Source organism: Pseudopipra pipra, chromosome 9 (assembly GCF_036250125.1).
Source record: "Pseudopipra pipra isolate bDixPip1 chromosome 9, bDixPip1.hap1, whole genome shotgun sequence".
Classification (NCBI taxonomy): Eukaryota; Metazoa; Chordata; class Aves; order Passeriformes; family Pipridae; genus Pseudopipra; species Pseudopipra pipra.
The window spans coordinates 9,694,259-9,718,881 of record NC_087557.1 but is presented as its reverse complement, the minus strand read 5'-3'; the positions used below and the strand labels follow the sequence as shown (position 1 = coordinate 9,718,881).

Sequence of the window (24,623 nt, the reverse complement as noted above, 5' to 3'; positions counted from 1 at the left end):
ATTCTGAAAGAGCTGAAAGTAGCTTTTGAAAAGGAACCAATGTATTTCATGGCAGAGTAAATTAGCTGCTATTTTTTACTTTTGAAGTGTTTGATCAAAATCCAGTGCTGAGCACAGTGTCTGAAATTAATTCTATTTAGAGTGCTTCTCTGTTGCTTACAACCTGGATCCCCTGGCACTAACTGCCCCCCAGTTCTGTTGTGTTCTTTGGCATATGCACGAGAATTCCATGTTTCCAACGCCAGCTGGAGGCGCTAAGGTCACGTTCTTATGTTTGGAAACAATGCATGGGTTTGTGTGAGCTGGACAGATCAAAACTATGATGCTTTTATTCATTCTATTTAAATAGCATAATCTACTCTGATTTTGCTTAACAATGAAAAAGCCAATCAAGAGAAAAGTCACCAAGACCAAATTTATCCCAGTCATGGAAAATAATGAAACGGAATTCGACAAGTCTTAGGAAGCAACGTGGGCATTATAATAACAATATTCTCTGTAGCCTTTGGCTAAGTCCAGGAGTTCAGCTTACTATATAACCAATCCTGTTCAATCCACAAGTGTTAAATTCATCATTAAATGTTGTTCTTTCCTTCCCAAACCTTCCATGTAACAAGCAGCTGAGTAAGATGAAAGGCATTTGTTGCTGAGAGCAGCCTTAAGGAAAGAAAAAAAGCAAATCTGGAAAACATATTAATATTTTTCTGGAAATGGGTGGTATTTGTAAAACATTTAGCATGTTCAAGGTCAACGCATTCTCCTTCTGTATACTATTCATAACAGGCATTTGACAACTCAGTGACAGTCAATCTAGCAGCTGAACTGAATATATTTTATAAAAAATTTAAATAAAAGGTAGATCTTCATTGTGGAATGAGCACAACAAACCCAAGGAAAACAATAACAGCAAAAGACTATTTCTGAAATTTCAACTAAAATCAGCAACTATGGTTACAAAAGTGAGGAAATAGATCTAATTTTGGTAAATAAGTAGGTGTATGCATAAATTGCAAGAGATTATGGTCCTTCACACCACAGCGGTGGTGTCTCCTCAGCTAAGTGAAACTTTGTAACCCTGAGCATTCCACAGATTTCTTTTTTTTTTTTCCAGGATACCACATCTGCAAAATAACCTAACATCAACAAGGTATTCACATTTTGCAGTTACAGTTACTCTGACTTCAAAACTGGTAAAAATGGCAGCTCAGGGAGCCACAGAGACATATGTTTTGGAAATCCCAGGAATATTGAATTTTGTATCCATGGAAATTCTGAGGTGGGTCCATTTTTAATCCTAATTTATCTTCCTTGTTTTAGTTACTGTCATCGTGGACTTAGAGAAGTTATTCTCTGTCCTTATATGTTCTAAACAATATGGATATACATAAAATATACCTATATTTTTATGTAGTTATGATAATTTTTTATAAAATTAATCTTTTATAGTGTATGTTGAAGACAGATGGTCCTAAACAACCAGCTCATAACTCCCCTTCACCATTTCCAAATTGCAGAGCTATCTCTAACCGTGAAAGTGCATCATATCACCAATTGCCTTTTCTCTTTCAGCAATGTATACAATGAAAATCAACGAGCAATTGTTTTGTGGGTGGGTTCACAGATTAAAGATCAACTATAAATTGAGAGGAGTGTCAAGTTCCTTTTTGGAAACCACTACCTGGTTTTGTTTTTAAAGCTGCCTCAGGTTTTCAACAGGATTCTTACTCTAAGAGCTGTGTATCTTTCATCAGCTCACACCCACTGAATGACTACCAGAGATGTTAGTGTCAGATTCTTCTGCAGACATCCAGCTGGACTCTCTACAGGGATTTAGCTGAAAGGGCTTGCTGGATGATGTTACTAACAGTTCCACCTCCCCGATTCTGTATCTTTCAAATATCAGCTATAAATATTTTGAATATGCTCATAATTTAAAATTTTAGACCTCCTCCCCAATTTTGTGAGATATTTTAGAAGGCTTTCTGCCTACAATTATAATGTATGTCTGCAGTCCAGGAAGACAGCTGAAAGCACAATGACTCTTGCTCTATATTTGGAAACATCTGCTGTTTTATTTCCATGATGCACAGTGACGTGCAGTTCTGAGAGGAAGAACAAGTCTGGCACAGGAGACATTAGTTTATGGTTATATATTATGATACTGAAATTAGGATTCCTTCTAATCTAACCCTTCCTAATTACCCTCTGGTAGTACTTCTCCATTGAGTAAAGGATGCTGAAAGAGTTGTTTGTTGGTCCTCTGACTGTTTTCTGTGGAAAGAAATCCCAGCCCTAGTGAGGCAGCCCTTTCAGGTATCAGCAAATAGTTTCCTCCACATCATTTTGTCATTCTTGAAAGAGAAATACATAGGCAATACAAGTGAGATGTGGAGGGAAAACAACTAAATTGATTTGGCATGGGCTTTAGTCTGAGGAATTCCTAGATTCAAGGTAAGGTGCTAAGGATCTAGGAGAAGATTTGCTTTACTATATGTTCTATAAAGCAATTGCATCAAAACTCCATCATATAAAAGCCCAGTTGCATATTCGAGTGAAGTGCCCTTTGATGAGTCGAGAAAATTCTGTTCATTACAGTGGCTTACTGTTTTTTAATAGTCTGTCCAATAATTTGAGAAGAATGTACTTGTGTCAATAATAGCGATGCTTTGTGGGTGGGTAAGGCAAATTACAACATTTGGTCCTAGGAGTACTTTTGACTCTTATCTTCAGCTGACCCAAAAAATATTTCCATGGCGATCCACTGTTCATCCCTGTTGGATCCAGGACACTGAGCTGTGGTCTGACCCAGCACTGTTATGCCTGTGGATATTTGTTTCAGATTAAAGGCAGGATTAAACCTTGCATGGCTTCAGAATTGGACCATGGGTTTTGTTCTTTTCAATAATGATTATCAATGGAAAATTTAAATTAGATCCAGGAGAGATCATGGAGGCTTAGGAGACCTGAGGCAGCACATTTGTGAAGTGCTGCTAGTATGGTACGATTCGAGGTTGGATATCTTCTGAGTGTGCCTGCCTCAATAAGACTGCTAAGTGTACTGACAGAAATTTTGGAAAATGTTGAAAAACTTTATTTTTGAGAAGCATTCACACAAAATTGTATTTAAAATTCCCTCATGAATTCATTATGTAGGAACTTTATATTACATACTTCCTTTTAGAGCAATGTAATTCTATTGTCCAGGAATTCTCAGCTTTAAAAGACTGGGGTATGAAGAGTTGTCTTATTTCTACAGAGAGAAGAGACTTTCTTTTTTCCTCTTAAATTTAGACATTGGTGGAGTCTTTCTTCAGCAAAACTAAGAAGGTGCACATTTTGATCTGACAGATTCAATTTGATTTGTCGAATTTCTGAATCTCTGTGATCAAAACTACAAAGATCAAACTATTCCATCACTTGACCTGAAAGTAATATAATCTAGTTTAATATAGCAACAATATTTTGCCCTAAATGTTATGTTAAGGCTCTCTATCAATAATTCAGCTCTTATATAAAATATTCTTGCAAATAAGATATTGTACTTCAAGAACAAATGATCTGTGCAGATATATTCTCAAAGAATATCAGTCTCACTGTTTATGCCAGTGAAGAGTGAAAGAAACCCGAGGGTGAGAAATAGAACAAGACAAGGTTTAATGAAATATGTGGGCTTGGAAGGAAAAATTATGAACGTTTGGAACAGTTGGACTTCTAACGTGGAATGTGTCTTAATCATTCTATTGGTTTTTTTTCTTAGTGTTTTAAACCAACTTTCAATAGATTAGAAAGTGATCGAAGAAACTTTCATGGCAAAATATCCTTAATGCAGAAATGTAAATGTAATGACAAAATGGGCTGTTCCAAAGCAAGGCTCCTAATGTGAGAGCCAGAAGTGAAAAAAATAAAAAGAATTATTACTTAAATCTCATTTAGGATATACAAAAGGATCAATATCTTGAAAAAAAATCTATGCACTTGCCCTGAGGTGAAATGCTAAGGTGATGGGAAAAGCTTCTGTTGCAAGATAATTACATAAAACTCCTGCATTTTATAAAAGAATATTCTGTGATATTTTTTCTTTACAGGTTGCTTCATGTTTGCTTACATTATTCACCTTCATTACATTTTGCACCTTCACCGTCTAAATAGGCTGAAGAGGCATTGTTCAGCTACTCATAAAGGCAGGAATGACTGTTTATACCAGTGATTTTTAAGAGGTATTTTTGGGTTTGGAGTGTTAAAAGATATGTTTCAATACTTGCATCATTACCATCCTACACTTCAATAAAATGTGATTTAAGTATCTAGAAATCATGAGTTTTACTTCAAAGCCATAAATTTGCAGTTAAGCGAGTACATTTAGTATGTCTAGCCTTCCAGGCCTTGTGGGTTTAGAAGTCACTTCCTAAATTTTTCCCACAATCATGAATAGAGATTTTTAGAAAAAGCACACTGGATAATTTTACACAGCCATGTGACTCTAGGAGTCAATGCTTAAGTAGCACAAAAAATTCAGATACTACAATAACTAGTGCTAAATGTTTTGCTAACACAGATTTTTAAATGCTACCCTGAATGAGAAGGTTAAAAATACCTAAATTCTTCCTGCCAAGGTTGTTTTTGTTTCTTACAGAGATCACTGTGTCAGAATGAAACCTTCCCCCCGGCCACCTTTTTTTTTTTTTTTACAGCCAGATCATTTTAACCACCAAATCTGGCAGTAAAGTTGTTCATATCTGTACAAGGAACAGTGAAGTTGAAACCTCCTGGAGAAGCTACAAAAAGTGTGCTCTTGTCCTGCAGTGTTGTTTTGGTGGCGCTCTGCTGCAGGCGTTTCCACAGGTGGGGAAATGGAAATTTATCCTGGTTCCTGAACACCAGTACTGATAATATGTCTTTTTATCCAGACTCACTTGTCTCTCTAGAGATCACCAGCACTATTACTGATAACACAACTTTATATTGCTCTAGGCAGCTTGTCAACTTTACTGATCTTAGCAATTATGAATAAAGATTTTCATGTGGGTAAGAGTCAAAAGGGAATAGCACCTGAAAGTTTCTGAAAAGGAGAATTATGGGACTGTCCCACAAGTGAGAGATAATATGTGGTCACCAGGAGCTCCATTAAACTATCCTGGGGAACAGCCACAGAGCAAATAATCCCAGCAAAGGATTTTTTCTCCAAAGCAAAATAATCAGCATATGAATGAAAACGAGTAGGCAAAATGAACCATTGACTATAGATGAGCCCCTTCTCCCACTTCTTTTTCCAAATAAGAATGGTGTGTTTTCATATTTATGGTGTTGCTCCTTTTCTTCTCCTGCTCCATCACTTTACTCTTTCCATCTCTTGCCCTTTCAGGGTGGCAGATAATATATAACCCATAAGATATATTGGTGTGGGAATGATGCTGAGATGGGATTTTCGTTTCTTCATTCTTTTAGTAAGGGAAGCTGAACAGACTCATATAGATGGATGGGTGAAGTGAAGTAGAATATTACTGAATAATCTTCAACCTTGAATGAGGAAAATGAGATACAGGATGCCTAATGTTTCATTGACATCCAGGAAAAGAGACATGAAAACATCCAAACCTCCTCAGAGGAAGAAAGTTAAGGGGACCACATGCCAAACCACAGCTCCAGTGAGAAGGGTGGCCCTGGCAGCCAGCAGGACAACAGGGGTCCCAGGCACCTCTGCTTGTGTGGCTGTGGGTGAGGCTCTAACTGGTGAATGAAGGAGAAGAAAATCATGTTTGGTGAGTTCTTGATGCAATGCTTTCCTCTTATTTCTGTGCAGGAGGTAATATAGAACTCCATGTCTCTTAATTTCTGTAGTAATTTCATGATTATGTTTCTAAAAGAAAGGACGCCTTCTTATTTTCATAATTAACAGGAAATACATGTTATACATTAAATGTGGCACAAGAGAGATGAATTATGCAGTAAACTCTATGTGTGCTGATCAGCACAAAGCCCAAGGCGCATTCAGCAGAGTTGCTATGAAGATCTGTAATGAGTTTCAAGTACATCATTTCCTGATGGAGGGTAAGAAAACATCCATCAATGCTAATTTTCCCATAGTTTTTAGCTTTTTATGAATACTTTACAGCTTAGAAAAAAGATGAATTTCTAAAGTGCAACTTGAGGAAACTCTCTTAGTAATTAGAGAGTATTCCTAGCCAAAACTAATATGAACCTTAAACATGCTGATGGTTCAAAATTGACAGCCCCAGCCCCTAATTTCTTCAAAAAGGCTAAAGTTCCTGAAATCTGAACATGGATAGTTTGTTTTCTAGTCTGTCTCTAAGCCGGGATTGTCATTGCGCCCTGAAAAAGGCAGAATTTAGGTGTTAGGCTCATTCCTAATTCAGTAGTAGTGTTGTACAGGATTAAGGATTAAGTGGTCTGAAGAAGCAAACTCAGAAGAGATTGGGGAATCCTTATACTGAGCCTGAGGGTTCTGTACAGCAATGCTGACTTTGTAATGGAGCACATGATCATATACATCGATATAATATTCCTTTAAGCTTCTGTTGGGCTGTTGCAACAAAGGCATTCTGACATTTTAGGAGTGAGAAAGTGGATTTTAGATATCAGCAAGGAGGAAGAGGCAACTTTTCTGATTATGTAGTCATCCATTTTATATTGACAACTATTTGCTTGATTCCAGACTTCAAAGTATTCCAGACTAGCTGGAATACTTTTCCAGCTAGTGTATGTTGTTTATTTAGTGAGAAAACATTAAATATATTCTGTGGTTATTTAATAATAGATATTAAACATGTAGTATAAATATAAACATAAATATATTAAATACAAAAATTGTACCTGTTGTAAAAGGGTACTTCAAATTCTGATGATTTTGGAGAATTTAGGGGTTGTCATGTCAAGAGCTGTGAAGAGCTTTTAAAGAGAAATGCTAAACCAGTATGTATGGAGGGTAAAACATTTTAGTAAAACTCACCCTTGCTGGGAGCATCAGGTTGTTATTTGACTGTATCTGTCTCCTGCTTATGTCCTTCAGTTATGTTAAATGAAAGCTTTCCCAGAAGAGATCACTACTCTTATTCAGTCATAATTTAAGAGGTTTTTTTTAAAGATAGAATTGAAAATTAATGTTCAGATTTCTTAGCGCAGACTACTTGCCATCACCTTTCACTTGAATGAGAAGACTTTTCTATATCTAGAGTAGATTTTATGTGATGAAACCCAGAATCAAATGTCATAACCTACTGAACAGCCTGAGGGCTGGAGTCTGAACAACAACTAACAAAATAACTTCAGATACGTGTGAATAAATTGAAGATTTGCTTTTATATATATATATATATATATATATATATATATATATATATATATATTCAATTCTGCAAGACAATCCTCACTCTTCAATTGTATGTCAGTTCCAAAGCAGGGCTTGTTTCAATCATGTTTTTGTTGGTATTTACAGACACACATGGGAACAGGTTTTTGTTCACAAATATTTTTCAAGGAAAAACTGTATCTTTCATGAGGGACAGTTTTTCATGACCAACGATACTGCAGAGACACACTCTTTGAAACATTTCAGCTATTCAGACAAGACAGAAACAAGTCCATTGGACTGGATGACTAAGTTATGGAAAGCAAATAATCACTCTGGATTACTCTGGATTTCTACAAAGAATTTAAGTTCTGAATTTTTTTTACCCTATCTAACCAGTGATCACTGTGGATATTCAAAGTAAGCAAGATAGGTTCTCTCATGAGTCAGTATTAGCAAGAAAGGCTAATTTATTCTTGCAAAAGGTAGACAAAAATAAGTTGTTGAACTCTAGTACTAATAGAAAACTATTTTGTGATCAAATACGGGGCAGGAATATAACACTGAATAATATTCACTTATCTTTGAACCAAACAGAACTTTTGTAGTCTGACATGATGCTCATTTCCCTGCTCAGTAGTTAGCATGCCAAGGGTTCAAAATGGACCTGAAAATGTATTAGAAGCTCAGGAGTATATCAACATTTGCAGCATAAAACTCCATTCTCTTTGATCATTCAAGCTTTCCATCACTCTAGGTGGTCCTAACTAATAAGGAACTGTAATCCTCTTCACTACTTGATTCCAGTACCCACACAACAGACCACATGCAATTAGTGCTTGCCATTAGTGTTTCAGTCAAATACCAAGACTTATCTACAGATTTATGATCCTTTTAATTACATATTTATAAATCAGATCACTATATGTATGCATCTTTTTCTTTGGGATATGGTTTCCCTCAAGGCAAAAACATGTGCAGGTGTTTTAATATGTATAATATTTGTTACAGAGCTGGAGTGCTGCTCTGAAGTTCCATACAAACATGTACTATGAAAAATAGAACTCTGATCTTCTCCAGGTTTCTATATGAAGTTCTTTGTATAAGAATCCGGTTTACAAATCTGACATGCCTGTGCAATGCCCAAACTGTCAGCATTCAGTCCCATATCTCTCCTTCAGCAGCTCTTGTCTGCTTTGCTACGGATGCTAAGCACTAACAGCCCCACTCATTTGTTGTGCTGAGAACTCTGAAAAACACACCTGCAGAGAAGGAATTGGCAGCCTCAGAATTAAATACCTGCTTCTGGTAACACTCTTTTCCCAGGCAGCTATTCTGTAGTGAGTTTAATATGATTTTTGAATCTTTGAACAAAGATGCTTGCACACAGAACACCAGTTAAGGTGTCGTGTCCTAGTAAAGGAGAAGTTGTGGTCATAGGATAACAGTCACCTTGAGCAGATACCCAGGTGTGGAACAGAAATATATCTCTCTTGCTTAGGTATTAGGGTTTAATGACAAATGAAGAAAGGCTGATGATAGAATTCATTAGTATGACAACTCCTTCTGAAAGGAATTTAAAGCAACTTTAGCCAGGCAGATCTTTCTCAAATGTCTCTCCTGTATATAAAAAAGTCTGCTAAATTTGAGATTATTGAGAATTAAGAAGTTGACAGAGGGAAACTTTGGTACATAACTGATCTCTATATAAATCCTAGGCTCCCTATTACTTCGATTTGCTGACCTCATAATCTTAGAAAATACATATTTGTGATTGGATCATAGTGAGATATACAAGTTACAGCAAGACCTTTTGATGCATAAATAATTCCTATGTTAGAGGTTTATGAGAGTAACCCCCTCACTCCAAATCTTATGTAGACAGCAATTTGTGTAAGGTTGAGCCTTACTCCCAGCCCTGTTATTTATTTGGGATACTTGGTTAGGCTGGATTATCTGACTATACATTTTTTTGGTGCTCTGAATGTCTCATGCCAGCAATCTGAAGCACTGAGCACTAATTTTAAACACAACCTTTATAGTTTCATTGCCATACAGTCCCTTAATTCCACATACTCCTTGGAGTTTGGGTTAAAATCCCCTGGTATTTCTGTGCTAGTGAAACACACAGATTTGGGACTTTGATTTTCTTCCATTTTAATATATGTGTAGATTTTAAATAATTGTGAAATATATGAACTCAAAACAGGGAAGATGTCTGCTCTAAGAGAGGAATGACAAAACAGATTTGCGCTGAACTGCCTGGGATCATTTAAAACCAATGAATTAAAAATCAGATAGTTTGTGAGGGCTATAATTTACACTACAGAGGTGATAAAGCCTTTTGTGTTCCTATTTGCAAAGAAAGCATTAAACTACAGTGATTTTTGATTTTTTCTCTTCCCACCAGGGAGAAATGTGAAACTCAATTTTACCCCCGATTGGTAAGGTGCTAATTTGTCTGACAAGTTGTTGGAATCTCAGCATGTTTGAGGTATCCTTGATGTATCAACACCTTCATGCTGAATGAAGGATGTCTTTAATGTGTAAATGTTTAGTACATATCCTATATCTCATTAGCCAAGAACAATACAAACCACACACAGGCAAGAAGGGTCAGAAGCCAGCTCCAGTCAAAGAGAAAAATCTTTTATGTTCTAATTAAATGAGCAAACATTTGGAATACATCTATTTTGCAAATAGTTTATCAAAAAATACACTTGAAATTTGCAGCCTCACTTGAGACTGATGAGTCTCCTATCAGATGAAGCATCCTGAATCGGAGTGCCATATAACACTGGTGTCTCAAAGTTCTTACTGCATGCAATATCACAAACTATTAAGAATAGTAGGAGAACAGCAGTTTTTAATAAAACCACAAAGGTATACTTCTCGAACTATTTCTGTTGTTAGTCTAAACCTTGGTAACTTTGTAACTTTAGAAATTTAGCTTCATTGGCTCTTTTGTGAAAATGAAAACTTTTCTAGGGAAAATGAAAGAATTTTCTAGGGAAATACCGACTGCGTTTGAAAGGTAGAATCTCCAGTTTCATCTCATTCTGTAAGTATAGCAACATCAAAAAGAAGCCAAGACAGTGAAAAACAGATACTTTAAAGAAAAGCTGGTAGAAATATAACTGCATTGCAACTGCATTGAGCTGTGGCTCGTGTGGAGAGCTGGGGGATGCCCGTGAGGTGAAGTGAGTTCCTTGCTAGGCATCTTCTAACTAGGTAGGTTTGCCTGCTTGTGAGAGGAGAAAAATGATGGCTCTGAATGAGGACCTGGAGGATGTGTTCACACACTCTCAACCTGTTACCACTGCCATTTTCCTAGTTTTGTCTGGGATTATGCTGCTTCCCCTTGTAAAAGTTTTCCAGCCTGAGAGGATCATCAGGTTTAAGTACAACAGGGCTCAAAACTAGAATTTTTGCTAATTTGTATTTTTGGATGTTAATCTACTCCAGGCTGTAGTACTTCAGACGTTGGATGCCATGGTTTTGATAAATATGATACAGTAAGAGGAACAAAGGTAAACAAAGCCTGCAATTTAAACAATAGCAAGAAAAATAGCTAGATTTTTGCTACCATACTTTATTACAAAGACCAGAAAGCACAGCTGAGTACCACAGGCTGCTGACAAGGCTAGAACCTCAGTGTACCCCAGATTCCTACTTGTGGAGAGGGAGAGACAGAGACTGGTCTCCTGCAGTTCACGGTCTCAAGAGCATACAAAGTTTGCCACATTTCTGAGTTACAGGTATCTAGAACATGGCTGTGGATGTGTTTATATTCAAATGCTTCTTACCACAAAGCTATACCTTGTCTGACTAAAATATTCTGCTTCTCAAATAGACCTAAATAGTCTATATACCCCCATTTACTAATATGATTATACTGAGCAATACAGAGTGTAAGTTCATTGCAGTAGATGAGCATGTCTGGGAAACAAGTGGTCTTATTTGTCTTGTATGGATTGCATTAAATATATTTATGAAAGGAGACTTAGAAAATCAAAATGTAGAGAATCATCAAAATTGTCTTAAAAATTCCCAGCTTGAAGAATTAAAAAAAAAAAAATATTCCCGTTTGACAATCTTGATTATCAGTATCTCAAGGGAGAAAACATATTTTCAGTACTCTGAGTGTCAGAAAAATGGGTCTTGTTTGTTGTGCTGGTAAGATGCATAAAAAGTATCTGCATCTATTTGCTCATTATGCAACTTTTGAAACCTAATATTTAAATAAAACCCCATGACGAGTTTATGAAAATTTGCAAAATCCTTCTTCCAGCTGAACATGTTATTTTTTCATCTTTGTTTTTAATGTTTAGAACGGCTTCCTCTGTCCTGCACTAGAGCCAGAGTGAAGTCAGGGACACTTAGGGGCATTTAGGTCTGGGAGATTCAGTCTGTCAGAGCTGGCCTCACCCTGCCTTCATGGCCATTGCTCTGGATATTTCCATTACCTTTCCCATCCCCACTTCCCTCCAGCAATCAAACAGAGCTGGGAAGCTGCTCGGAAACCCTCTCACCTGAGCACTGCTGTCTGCTGTCACTGTCTTCCCTTTCTGGAGCAGCCTGAACAGGGCTGGTGGGCTTGTTACCAGCCCTGATACCCGTTCCACCCTTGGCTCTGGTTCAGGTGGTACCTGTTGCTCTCTCTAGACCAAAGCACAAGGTGTACATAGGTCCACGGGGGAAACACAGAGCTTCTGCTCCATTTTGAGCCCTTGGAGGGGGAAGCCCTTTCTGGCCCAGCCTTTGCTGTGGTCCTTGCCAGCACTCCCTTCTCTGCAGGCCATGTGGGCATGCTGGTGTGCTGCAAACTTCTGTCTGGCTGCATTCTCATGCTGCATACAAGAGATTAGAGACCCTCTTTTCATTACTATTTATCCACATTATATAAAATCAGTCTCATGTTTGTCAGTTCAGTTGCAATTGTGCCCTGGTCCTGTGTATGGGTTCATTCCTTCTTTCTGCTTTTCTTTTCCAGAGGGTTGATCCCTTTGAACTGCTGAAACCTGGTGACTTGCAATCAATAGTCTGTAAAACAATAAGGTCAGCAGTGTGAAGATTCAGATTTTCTGCCTCTAAATACAGACTGCTGTGCTGGGCCACTGAGGTGAGTCTGACCTGATCTGATTGCCTGATAGAAGAATGGAGTGGGAGGAAAGGGATTAAAAACCTGGAGACATGTTGAGCTGTTAATACAGTGTCTCTTCAAGTGCATAGCTGGGGAAAATACAGCTGCGTAAACTTACGATAGATGCGACTGACAAACGTAATTTTCCTGTTAAATGTTAAATCACTGAGGGACCCTGTGACTGGAATTCTAAGCCCCATATGCTACACTGCAACCTTGCAAAAAATCAGGAACCTTTACAAGTCATAAGATCAGTTTTTCCAATGAAGATGAAACAGGAGTCTAGGATTTTTTCTGGGAGGGCAGGGTTTGTGTAGTTCTTTAAATACCAGAAAGATTATATTTATTTTTTTCTGGGCAAATAGAAACTTTTAAGACTTGCATAAATGGCAGGAGTGTTATAGGGTGACATGCTTTGATACAAAATGCGAGTTTGGATTCAGTTCCTAAAAGGCACTGAATCCAGGTTTCTCAGCTGGATCTCAAAATACATCTGGCACAGCAGCTCTAAACAATTTCGGTGACTTTGTGCAGATGGACACATTATATGGGCTGTAGAGAAACTGGCCTCACACTTACCCTACAGTCTAACAAGCCCTCAGTGGATCGATGCTGGTTAATATATCCATTTAATTTGGTTCCCAGGAATACAGCAGGACATCACAGTGGCTCAATTGCACCCAAGTTTATGTTGCACTCACAAAAGAAAACAAATGCAAGGATCAAGCAGTCAATCAGTGAAATGATTCAAAGGGAGAGATTTCCCCCAGATTTTGACAAACTGGCATAAGTACGATCCCAAAGAGTGCTGAGGTATTAAAATATCATACAGACAGTATGACAAAATAACAGAGATTATATCTGTGACACAAGGAAAAAAAAAAAAAAGATGAATTTTCCCAGTATGTGAGTAGGGCGGGGAACATCATCCCACTGATGGAGCCGGGGTCAGTGGCAGGGCTGTGTGGACATGGCCGGCTGGGGCCAGCTCACAGCAGCCTAGCCCAGGTTAGAAAACAGGGTGAGGTATTCATGGTCAGGAACTTGCACAGAGTACTTAGTACTTAGAGAAAAGAAAAGAAACAAAGTGCTTTTTGGCTAAAAGACTGAAGCTTCTTTTGTGGTTGAGATTCATGCAAAGAGGCTATCACCTCATGAACAGTTTGTCCAAGAAGTAGTTACTAGAGTCATTACAGGAGTGTTGTGTCAAGTATTCCAAGTTCACAAGACAAACCCGGAGTGATTCAGCCACAGCAGCTGAATGACCTGTTTCTGTGACTTGCTGGCTGGTGAAAACTCTCTGTGTTAATTAGCGTGTGTAAATAGTTACGATCCTGAAGTTTTACATAACTTCACTGTGTTGGTCTCAAATTAATGAATCCACTACTAAAACAATTTACTAAGTGCTGTTAAATATTTCTCTTGTATTAGTGTCTGAAGCTCAAATCAGAAAAGCTGCAAGAATTATCCAGTCCCGACAAGGTTCAATTTCTGCCTGAAATTAAATCAGCTTGCATCAATTTTGAAAAAACCTGCTGTAGCGAGGTTTTTCTGTTGAGAGTGATCAAAATAGATCACAGGAAGAAGCACAAGAAATAAGTAAAAAAAGAAAGAAAAGGCTAGGAAAATAGAGCAGGTATGTCAAGATATTTTTCATGGACATTTTGACTTTCTTGCTATATTAATTTACTTTATGTCACAGACTTTCATGTCACAGTAGCAATAACCTTAAGAGGAACAAAATCCTGTCACTGACATTGTACAATAGGGAGAAGATTTACATATTTAACTTAGGTGCCTGTACTGAAAACAGCGAGAGTTAGAGGAACTTAAATATACTTATAGATCTTGTTATTGTTCTCTTCAAACACCATTTTTCAACTCTACAGATGAAGTTCTGGTTTTGTTAAGGTAATGATCATAGAGCATTTGTCTACTCCTAATTGATAGAAGCAAATATTCATTTGAGATCTGAATCCAACCCTCAGATGCCTACACATTTATGCTGCAGATATTGAAGAGATTTGCAGGAGTGCATGTGCAGAATTGTGAAATCAGACCTGGATCCTTGGAATTGCTCATGGGCCATAAGCATATGCAAAGCAGAACACTGCTTGTTTCCTCTGGCTCATTTTTAGTTTTGGGATTCCAGTAGGCAATGTTAAATGCAAACCCCTCAATGCTGACCCCTCCTACATTCCCATTTGCAGCTGCACATTCTAAATGCTGTGAAAGCAGATCTCAGGACACAGTGTGAGCTGCAAACATACATAGGATAGATGAGCCACAAGAACTGTTCAGGTTTGTAATGGGTATCATAGACAGCTCATGAAAAAGACGTATTTTGAAATGAAAATGTAAAGATGTAGGAAAAGATAAATGACTCCCTTTGCTTCTGTGAAGCATTTTGTCCTGAATACTTAAATGCCAATGCCTAAACAAAGCCACACAATTTATTGTCCCTACCTCTCATTAAGGGTGTTTGCCTGCATAATATTGGGATCAGCTGTAGCTAAGAAAAAAAAATCACACTTCTCCCAGATCTGTATTTTACCCCAGTGCTGCTGGAAGGGTCTGGCAAAGTCTCTCCTTGTTTCCAGACATGTTAGATTGAAGCATCAGTGGTGGACGTTCAGGTAGCAAGTGTTTGCAATGCTGAAAATGCCGCCAATAAGAGCTGGCTGGGCTGTCTGGCTGCTCCAGCAGTTTTCCCTGTCAGGTTCCTGGCAACCTCATGGGGTGCATAGGCATGTTTACATGGCACTGGGCCCATCATATGGCTGGGACTCTGAGCAACACTGCAGAAGCCACAGGTCTGCTCCTGGATATGTCTCCTCAGCTCCTTGCTTTTCCCAGATAGCAGACACTGGAATACAAAATTGCTCTTCCATCTCTAGACTCCTTTTCTTTTCCTGTCATACAGACACATATTTAACATAAACATTAACAAACCATCAGCCTTGGTACTATTATCTTTTCCTACATCAAGAAAACTTATTCATGGTTAACTGAAGCTTCAGATGATTTAGAGCACTGCAATTCATTGACTCAGCAACAAAGTCAAGAATATACCCCCCACATGGTTATTTTTTTTTCCCTACAAAATACAGAGAGCACAGAGGGTCATTTTCAAGGCTTGTATCTATCTAAGGCATTTGAAGGTCAAGCCTAAGTGGTCTGTGGAACTGCTTCAAACTCTGAAATCAAATTCTTCCAAAACTGGTATCTCCTAGTGAGGAAACAATACTCTGGATGTGGACATAACAGATTTCTGAGTGAGTGGACTATTTCTCTAGGGTTTTTCCTTGGGATCAAGCAGGGTGACTTCTGTACTCCTGGATAGTGAGTCTTGGACACAGCCTTTTTACCAGAGAAATCAATAAGAGATCCCCCCAAACTTTCCCTTGATATAAAATAAGGCTTCCTGGCAACTCAGGCAGAGCCAAACTACTGTTGAACAGATCCTACTGATTTTAATTCAGTTCAAACTGAAACTTAATGTGTGCAAACTGTATTCAAAGTACAGGATTTTGTTTCAGTTTTTCTAAGGTGAAACCTGAACAGAACTTAGGAGGTAAACCAGAACTTGGCACCTTGGCACGGATGCCAGATTTATACTAGGTGTTAGCTTTTCCTTAGGCATGTAAATAAAATAAGGGACAGATAAAAGCTTCCACCACCTGGAGCTCCTCATGACACTTGTGGAAAAGCTTCTTTCAAATCTCTAAAATTTCAGAACATTTTAAAAAATTTTGCCAATGGCCTTTGAAGCCCAAAAGGGAGCTGGGCAACAGTGAGCCTGTGAGCAGTGTACAGCCCTCCCCCCCCCAGCCCCATTCTGTTCTGGTCCCCACCAGCACAGAGGAACTGCTCTGGTTTCTGAGGGGCAGCATTTGGTTGTTAAATTCATTTCTCACAGGGTCCTTCCCCTCTTTTCCAGTCTACTTCAAAATGACAGGCAGAACCAAAATTCCATTCGATTAAAAGAAAGTAAAAAAGGGAGATGAACTCCAAGCAAACAAACAAAAACAGTTTGAAATTTTGACTTAAAAAGCACGGCAGTATTTTACCAGCACGGACTGAATTCATTAATGCTGCCTTATTCGTGTTGCTACCATTAAGAGTTTTTCACTGTTACTGTTCAAAAACATTTTAAAGAGCCAACTGTTTTACTGCTTTGAAATAGCTCTACCCAGGAGTGAATCTTTGCACTTATTTTCAAAACAATCAATTCTTCCATGTGAAAGACTTTATGCAAGTCCATCAGTCTTCAAAGACAAAAAATAATAGGCTTCCTCATTCTAGACCACTTTCCTCTTCTATTCATCATCTCCTTCCACGTTTCCTTTTCACTTTGTTCTCCAGCAGCAGCTCCTATGGTCATGTGCTGTAGTAATAAGCACATGCATGCCCTTGTGCACACACATGAATAGGCTTAAAAAATGAAGACCAGTACCTTCTAACTCCCCTATGTATTATTCTCAACTATTTTTGTTTCTCTATATCTTCTTTTTCCTATTTCCTTTCCTTTATATCTTTCCGCCTTCTCTCCTAATATTTTATAATGCTGTTAGTTGCCCTGATATTCTGAATTCAGGGTTAACTGCAGTTCCAAGCTGCTTTCATTTTCAGTGCATCTTGACGCCGAGCACTGGCACTGCTTTTTGTGGTGCCACAGCCAAAGGCAGAAGAGGCCAGTGACCTCCATGACGTTTCTGTTAAGCCATTCTGACCCAATTAGATCAAAACTGTTAGTCTGGCAACCGAGACCTAATCTAAAAGACCATTAAAAACATATTGGATGTTGGAGATGGAATTAAAATTGGGAGTCCCACCAGAGCAGACTGTTGTGGGAACACAAACTGAGATGGGCTCAACCACCTCAGCATCTCTGACAGGCATTTAAGTCTGTTTTTGTGACTTTGGTATTACACAGCTGCATAGGTTAGTAACGTGAACAGACATGAAGCAAGAAACATTAATGCCATGTCGACAGTGTAGTTCCCATCACTTCCTTGGCAAAACCTTGTGTACGCTGACAATCTGACAAACACGTCCAGCTCAGGGGAAGGTTCCTGTTCTAAATGGTTCTGTAGCTTTCAAATATGCTGGTTTACAGTTGTGGTCTCTATGCTGAAGCAAACTGAAAAAACACTGAAGAAATAGTTTCTCAGGATTGAAATAAAGAATAGAGGTAAAATAAATGTGGAAAATCAAAAGGTGGCTGGAGATGTCATAGCAGCCCGAGGCAGTGGGTGTCACAGACTCCCACTTCTGAGTGTGGTGATACGAGAGACTTTGGTAAGCAGCCACACACATGGGTGGCAAAGGTTCAAGTCAAAAGATTTGGGGATTTTTCAGGGTGGTTGCGCGACAGCAGGTAGTATTTTCAAGTGAAGACAGCAAACGAATAGTTCTGAGGGAACGGTTTTCCTTTGCCTGAAGAGCAAAGGATGCAAGGCAGAGTGTGACTGTTTACAGCCTCTGTAATCCGAGCAGCAGGACTTCGCGGCAGCGGGAAGAGGGGGAGTTAATTGTTGTTACCAGACCGACTCGGGGCAGCAGCACTCGGGTCTGTCCCGGCTGCGGCGATGGCACCGCCTCGGCCGCCACCTCGCGGCCAGCGGGGGAACGGCAGCGGCCGGCGGGGAGCGGGGATGGGTTAGCCGGGAATCAGAGAGCCAGAACTGGGCCCGAAGTTATAACCCACCCACTCCAAACTTTTGCTCATTTTCATTTTAACTCTGTGTCCCGTAGTCCCGCTGCTTATTTTATTAAGAGGACAGGATACCTTGACACCATGCAGCAAGACGAAATTAAAGCATTGGTTTTTAATCTCTTTTATCACTCATTCGTCTTTTACCAATCTGAGAACGATAGTGAAAGCGCAAGGCAGAGAGTGTGTGTTTCTAAAGACAGGCTTTATCGCTCCAAATTTATAGTCTCCTAAAATACACGGAAAAAAAATAAAATAATAAACTACACTGAATCTCAGTTGTTAAACTGCTGCTGTCAGTCAATGTAATTCCCACCAGCTAACAATGAAAATGTTTTGACATCCAATCTTGTACACACTTCAATAACAGTTACCTAACAGGAATTTTCTCCCCTCTCTTAGAATCATGAAAATTTTGACGCGATACAAGTTCCATTGTAAAGGGCACAGCAGTCACCAGAGCAGGTCTGTAAATTGCCTTGCACGGAGCAGTCACGTACAATACAACTGTTATATTTCATAATAAAACCCAGCTTATCACCAGGGACAGGCGGCGTTAGTCTGTTACAAAAATACTGTCAGACGAGACAATGCTCGTAATAGGAAATTTAGGGTTTCCCAGTTGTCTTTGGCTAGTTAAGCTTCATTCAGGCTCTACCCTGAGCAGACGAGGTGAAGGTTTTCTTTGGGTAATTGCAGAGCGAATGGGTGCCCATTACTGAGACCACAGCAGCCTTCAGAGCCACTTCAGAGCTGCATTTGCAAAACAGCCGGGCTGCGTAGAGGAACTCTGCTGATCCAGGCTCTCACTGCTGCTTGCAAAAGTCATGCAGAGATGTGGTTTCATCTCCACTTGTGAGAGATCTGTAAATGATTTGAAGGTTCAGAGTTCAGGGGTGGTTTGGAAAACCACCCGTCGGGCTGCATGGCCCGCGGGGGAGCTGTCTGGCTAGGTAGGGCGTCTCTGGGTATTTCTGGCATTTCACCTCTTGACTGGAGTCAGGAAAACTGAAAGAAAGAAAAAATATGAAAAAATACATCCCGGCTCTTCCTAACTTGGAAACTAGTTTCCTAATGTTTAGTCAAAGGCAGAAGTCAATTCTTGTTTTACCCACCAAAGAATGTTTCTTTGGATTAGAAAAGAGTCATTCCTTTAAAATATCAGATAAACAGCACAAATAGCTGCCCAAGAATCAGCAATACTAATTCCTATTCATTAGATGTGTGTGCAACATTAACTACTTGTTTCACTAGTCATTAATTACAGTGAGATGCCTCCAGCTCTGTCACATGCATCCACATCTGCTTCCACACTGTCTCCTTCGAGTAACTCCGTGTCGTCATTCTGCAGCCTTGTGCCAATGAGAGGAAACGGGAACGGCTGTGTGCCACAGGCATCCCCCTCTGCCTCTGCAGTTCTGGCTCCTGGGGATTTAAGAAGAGAAGATGAGCTCCAGGGGGTAAGATACAGCCACTAGTTTTGTTACTGGCATAATATCTTTTGTCTGAGGTACAATTCCCAGATGGCTTTCCGAAGCCATCACATTGCAAATATTTCTGGGGAGTTTTGTAATTCACCTCAGCAGTATGTGTAAACACTTCTTAATGCATGTCTTTAATGCTGACTGCCTGCTTCCAGGATTTTCACTGGGTCACTGCATCGGTGCTGAAGCTTTCCCTGGGGCTGCACACACATTTCCATGCAGCCAAGGGCAGGGAAAACTGTGCCATTCCACTTTGAGTTGATTACAGGTTTTTGACTGAAACATGCTTTTTCTTTTTTAAAAAAGAAAACACTGAGTCACAAAAACTTAAACTTACCTTGTAAATGGATTGATTTTGAGGGGAAAGTTTCCCAAACAGGGTGGTCTTTCTGTATATAGAAAAAAAAGGATTCTTCCATGATTAGGGGAGTTGCCTGTGGGAGCCCTGTAGCCAGCAAAGTGCAATGAGTTGTGAAGTAACAGTCATGGAGCCTGAGAGGGAATGAAGGAGGGTAAGGATTTGAACCTAATTTGCAGGCTAGTTTCCCAGTTACTGGGTGATGGTCTAAGTATATTCTGCTAGCACCAATCCATTTTGTAGAGCTAGTTAAAAGTTCAGTTAGTCAGCAAAAAAACACCCATAAACCAGCAGGTATAGCAACTGGGTGAGGTAGGACCAGGGACTTGTGCACAGGTATCTCCCATGCAATTAGCCAAGAGGTGATGTTACTCTCTCTTCAGCACAACATGGCAAACTCTTTTGCCTCAACTCTTTTCTGTGATGCAGCCTTCTTTGTTTCTACCTACCCCAATGTAATGGAGATGAATAGAATTAAAAATGGGGAAATCTATTTATTGTCTCATTTTTTTCCACCTTCATCTTCTGCTTTTAAATGCTCCACTGTGTATTCCACGATTGACCTGGAAGGACTAATTTTGTTTAACTTCAAAACTAAAGCTAGTGGGAACTGAGCATGCCTTGAAAGTAATTGTATTAACAGAAAGTGGTGATGCAATGTCAGGGGGAAGTGCAGGACCTGAGTGCTCAAAATACCATCAGATATGTCATGAAAACAGATGTGCTCTGTAACTCCTTTCTGTGTATGGGGAATAGGCTCAAGATCAGGGTCTATTCTAAACAGCTCAACAAAGGTTTTTGTCCCATTCTTTCACTTCCTATCATTCCTTTCAGAAGGGACTAGCCAGAGATAACGAACACAGAGGACGCATACACACTTGATTTACTAAGAAATCAAAAGATAATGCACATTTACAGCTGATAATCAGAAATGCAACTGATTTATCTGTTGACAGAGAAGCTTTACACAAGAATAGAGCTTCAGAAGAACCCTACAGGTCTGCCAGTCCTGCCTCCAGCAACTCAGTCCAAGGGCCTCTTTTGATGTTATACGTGATCTTATGCCCTGCCTAACTCACTGCAGCCTCAGAGACACAGTGCATACACCCAGCAGCCACACTTCTGTGTTGACTTGAAGCAGTGGGACCATGTGCTGTTGTGCTGGGCTTTGTTCCACAGAGGTAAGCTCTCTATTTAAACCATATGTTGAATTATACCCGTTTAAGTAGGAGGAAAGCAAAAACATATTTCACTGGGTTCTAGAAAAGCTCTGAATGGATGTCATTTTTATCAAGGTTGTACGTGCCCTATCCAAACACCAAAAAAATTGTGCTGCACATCAGATTTAAAGTGAGCTGTTGTATTAAGTGTCCTGAGGTGACCACATCAATGGCAGTGTATACACTGTAGGCCCTGCCTCAGGATTCAAGGTTGAGCCTGTGTTTTTCAGATGCATCCAAAGTTTAATGACAGTTTTGCACCCTGGTCTTCCTGGTGGGATTAGGGCTTCATTGTCCCCAAAACGGCTGTTTGCAGTTGTACCTGTCTTTTGTTGGTTAGGTTGGGTTCATAGCTAGGAACATGAGCTAAGCAGTGTGAGAAGTGTGGTGTGCTAGTGCCAGCTCAGACTGCAAAGGATGTCTATGCTTGGCTCACAGCTGTGTTGCTCTACCTGGCCTTGATAACATTATTGAAGCTCTGTGGGACATGGTTCTCTCTTGGAAAATGGGAATAAGTAAGTGGTATTTCCTTACCACAGAGCAGTACTACGATGGGCTAGTAGCTCAAAGGGATTGTATGTGTGGAAATGAACTAAACTACTCAGCAAGCTTCACTAGCTAATTGGTTTCTAGACCTGAGTTTACCCAGTGCCACTAACTAAATTCTACTGTAAAAATTGCAATGCCATTTTCTGGTTCTTATTTAACTTTGCAAGTCTGCGAAAAGTAACTTTCTTCTAATATATGGAGTAAGCTTGGCAGCACTTTCATCAGGAAAGGAACTGAATGGTCAGGATTTCTGCCAATTTGGGCTGAAATATATGTGGGACTTTTGTTGCCTCCAAATCAGAAATACAGTTTAACCTAAGTTTGTACTTGAACCTGATTTTGATTCAAATCTTCGCCTCACACACTGCAATTTTGACTTTTCTTAATTAAAAAATACAGATAAAGCCACGCAGAAACAGGAAGAAAAGGCCTGGTTTGCAGAAAAATATTTTCCAATGCTGGAGAAGTGAGGCAGGTTAACTTGTCTTCATTCTTGCTCAGCTACAGTGAAGACAGATTAAGGATAAATTACTCAGTGAACAAATGTCTTGTTTTCTCTGTGACTCCACCTCTTTCGGGCATCCTGCCCTGTCCCCACCCCTTGCACTTGTCTGCATGTTTTAATGGCAGTATTCATGCAGCTGGTAATTTATGTGTTCTCTCTGAGAGAGAAGATATACACAGAGCCTTCTGTTCAGTTATTCAGAAAATTTGAGATACTGTACGTATGCGATTCGTTAGGTCCAAACTTCAACTTAAAAATTGTAAATGTCTGAAGGGCTGGTCTTGAATGAGAGAAATTTTAAAAGGAATAATTTCATCTAGAAGTTAGTTCTTAGGTCCTCGCTTTACACCTGGTTACAAAAGTTTGTCTTCAAAATAAATACAGTGCCTGTTGTAACATAAGCACACAGTCGTTTGGCAGCGACTGGGGCAGTTTGATGTTCTGTTCTGGAAGACGGACAGAGCCAATCCCATTCCAGAAACCTGCTTGATTCAGTTGGTGTCTCGTGTCATAAGCACAAATTGTTAATTTCATATTGCTCATAACAGGCACACTGTGAATGTTTGCAGAGTTTATAGGGTATCAGTTACAAATGTGATTATACCAGCCATTCCTCAGGACTGACACCAGTTTCAAATTAGAAGCTGACAGGCCTCACCTGCTCCTGAGTTCACTGACAGGTCACCTTCCTGTCATTTTGGCTGTCCCCCCATCAAAATGACATCTGTGTTCATAAAGGGACAGCGAGGGACTTGAAGTGGTTAGAATTGTTGAAGAATAAGAATAAGGTGTCATCTACTCCAATAATGTAGTGCTCAACTTTGGCCTTTCAGATGGCTTGATGCTTGCAGCCCCTGACAATGTTTCCAGCTACAAGAATAGCTGGATTGGAGGGTCAGCAGTTGTTCCCTCTTCTACCCATGGATGCTAGGCATTCAGCTCAGCCCTAGCCACAGGGTATAGACAATTCCAGAGATCTGAGCATGTAAAGTGCCTTTACTTTTCTACATATGGGATATATGTAGTTAAGCAAACATTCCTTTCAGAGGCTGTTGTTACACACCCACATTTTTAAACAAAACATGTATGCAAAAGACAAAAGGTAAATATCGGTCAGCAAACAACTGGATAAAAAAAATTTAAACTTTTTTTAATTGATGAAACCTATTTCTTTATAATAGAAGTGTTTTTTTCACATTCACTCAATTTAATAGAATTGAGCTAGGTCAGTCCAATTTTTGTATCCTTAAATTTCTCCCAACTAGGAAAATAGGCTGGATCTTCAAATACAGACTATAGGATTAGCTCTTCTTTCTGTTACTAAACAAATGGAAATATCAGATACAAACAATGTCAGACTTTGCAGGTTAAAGATCGAGGCTTTCTTAGATTTCAAATTTACTAAACAATTATCTAATACACACGTGCCACCTATGGAACAGTTGTACAGCTGCTTTCTTAAGGCTTGGGTTTTACAGGAAATGTAGGTATGTAATCCCACCGAAGTTGCCTGGCACATTATTGCTGTGTGCAGAGAGGAAGGTCTCTGATTTGCGGGATGTTACAAGCTCACGTACATGAAACTCGTGGGAAAAGAGCACAAACATATTCATGAGAGGGTAGACAAGGATAAACAAGATGTTGAATTACTGTTGCCAAATGAAGGGCTCAGAGCAGCCAAGGAAAATCATTTTGTTTTCCCCTCCCTAAATTAGACCTTTAGTTTTGTCTTAGGCACCATGGCTAGCAGAGCTGTAAGGACAATTCAGTTATCTTAGTTACCATTATTCTCTGAAACCTGCCCTTGATGTTATTTTCTGGTCCTGGAAATATTATAGATATTAGAGTATTGTTATTTCATCCATCTTAAATAAACCTGAAGCCAGATTCCTCATGGTGTAAACAAGCATGACTTCAGGAAAGCAGTGCTGATTCATGCCATCTGAGTGTCTGATTCTTAATATGAAAGGGACCATGTTACAAGAAAATAAATAGAAGCAAGCATTTGTTAAAGAAACTCATGTCATCAACATGGACTTCCTTCACCCTGCCAGCATTGAGCAGGGGAAAAAAAAGGTAAGGTAGATTTACAGAAGCAACCACTTTTCTTTTAATGATTTGGATATTGATCATTTTTAATCTTCTTCTCAGAACAACCAGGAGATCTATTACAGCTTGAGCCAGCCATGAAAAGCGGGTCCGTTCTTTAACCTGCCCCAATTCACTTGGACATATTTTATACCTCCAGGGATTCAGCCACGAAGTCCATTAGAGCATCAGATGCAGTGAGGTCAAATCAATTGTCCATACTGCAGACAAGGTAACCATCATTTACTGTAATT

General features: G+C 39.4%; 1 long non-coding RNA gene across 1 annotated transcript; it reads right to left on the bottom strand.

The window, feature by feature from the left end:
• Positions 1–17,978: 17,978 nt before the first annotated feature.
• Positions 17,979–20,888, bottom strand: LOC135418821 (uncharacterized). The gene is made up of 3 exons (XR_010432687.1): positions 19,987–20,888; positions 19,431–19,590; positions 17,979–19,173 (listed from the first exon to the last, which is right to left on the bottom strand). It is a non-coding gene; the product is annotated as an uncharacterized LOC135418821 (long non-coding RNA).
• Positions 20,889–24,623: the final 3,735 nt, after the last annotated feature.